The following is a 1,987-nucleotide window of genomic DNA, read 5'->3' as shown; positions in this document are numbered from 1 at the left end:
TATGATGGTGATAATTGTTTACATTTCCGAGCTTTCCCAGGAACTCTGCCTGAGCAAGCGACAAACATTGCATTTACTTCTCACAATTCTCCTGTAAAGTAGGTACCACTATTATTATAATCTTACAAATGCATAAATGGAGTCCTGAACATGTTAACATGACAGCTATTGAGCAAGATTAAAAAATCACTAGCAGCTTTTGTCTACGGCCATGCTACCCTGAACAAGCCTGATCCTGTCTGATCTCAGACGCTAAGCAGGGTCGGGCTGGGTTAGTACTTGAATGGGAGACCACCTAGGAAGACCAGGTGGTGTAGGCATAAAAAATAAAAAAATAAGGGATTGCAAGCTGACAAGGTCCTTGCAATCTGTGAGGTCAACCAAAGGTTGCCTCACCTAAAAAATAAATAAATAAAAATAAATAAATAAATAAAAATCATTACGAGCTTTTCAGTAGAATAGTGACATGGTCTAATATATTTTAAAGAGGATTTCTTTGGATGATACATAGACTGTAGAGCATAGGACTGGAAATCCAGAAGTCATTTAGAAAGTAAAAGATGATGGTGGCTTGGACCAAGGTGGACACAGTGTAGGTGTTGGGAAGTGGTCATATTCTCAATGATTTGATGGCAAATAAAACAAAAATTCTGATGGATTGGTTGTGCAGTATGAGAGAAGGAAAGACGCATGAATGAAATCATGTTTTTGGCCTGAGCGAATAAAGGATGAGTTGCCTTTAACTGAAATAGGAGCAATTGTCAACAGCAGATCAAGATGTTAGTTTTGGATGGATTAGGTTTGAGATGCCTATGAAATATTCATAATTTAGAGTTATAGGTAGATGTCAGGGCTGGCTATATAAATTTGGGGGTTATCCACATGAAACATGACATTTAAAGCCATCATGCTGAATGACGTCATCAAGAGAATTAATGCAGATAGAGAACAGAGAGGAATAAGACTCAAGCTCAGGGACACTCAAATGTTTAGAGATCAAACTGAGGAGGAGCCAGAAAAGGAGACCAAGAAGGATCCACTAGTTAGGTAAAAAGAAAACCAAAAATATTCTTTTGAGTCCTGAAAGCCAAGTGAAGAGAGTGTATCAAGGAGGAAGAAGTGTTCAATCCTGCTAAATGCTGCTAACAGATCAAATGAAATAAATACTGAAAGTTAGAAGTTGGATTTCACCATGTGTTGGTCACTGTTGACCTGAACAAGAGCAGTTTTATTAAAGATGGGCAGAGAGTGTGAAAGTCAGATTGGAAAATGTTCAAGGGGAAACAGAAGAAGATAAATTGGAGAGAGTAAGTATAGAAGTTTTGTTTGAAAGGAGTGTACAGAACGGATCAGTACATTGAAGGTGATGTAATGTGAAAAACTGCAGTATCTCTGGATGTTAATAAGAATGGTCCGATAGGAGAGAGGAAATAAGAAACGATGCGTAGAGATATTATTGAGTAAACAGAGATCACAAAATCTGGCACTCAGAATTAGGGACTGGTTTTGGTTAATAGTAAGCCCTGGTCATCAATATTAACATAAAGAAAGTAGAATGAGGGCTCAAATGTGAAAAGATATAGCTTATGAAAGTTCCCCACTAGCTCTCAGAGAAATAGGGAGGAAGGTCATTAGATAATAATAGGGAAGAGAAGGAAAAAATTGTTGGAAGTTTGAGAAGAAAACAGAAGAGAGGGAGTTAACTTATTCCTATTGATTATTTTTTGCTTTTATATTTGCTGCTCTTTTTTTATGGCCTGAAATATACTGCAGAAAATAACCCTGAAGACCTTTTTGAATCAGATGCATTTGGATTTTTTTCCAATGATAAGCATATGCAGTTGACATATTATGTTGCCTTTCACTGCATGCCACTGGCTTCTTATAGGACCCAAGTATGAAGCCTGTAGATTTGGTTACATCACAGGAAGATACCATAAAGCTAGTGCTGCAAAATGCTCTTATGGCAAAGGGCACTCAGGATCAA

The 1,987-nt window shown here is 37.5% G+C and overlaps 1 pseudogene; it reads left to right on the top strand.

Moving 5' to 3' along the window:
• The first annotated feature begins 201 nt into the window (after positions 1-201).
• Positions 202-320, top strand: LOC112482525 (annotated as a pseudogene).
• The last annotated feature ends 1,667 nt before the right edge of the window (positions 321-1,987 follow it).

Source organism: Pteropus alecto, unplaced genomic scaffold (genome assembly GCF_000325575.1).
Source record: "Pteropus alecto unplaced genomic scaffold, ASM32557v1 scaffold135, whole genome shotgun sequence".
NCBI classification, from domain to species: domain Eukaryota; kingdom Metazoa; phylum Chordata; class Mammalia; order Chiroptera; family Pteropodidae; genus Pteropus; species Pteropus alecto.
Note: the sequence above shows the minus strand (reverse complement) of the source record. Positions and strands in the feature narration are given on the sequence as shown.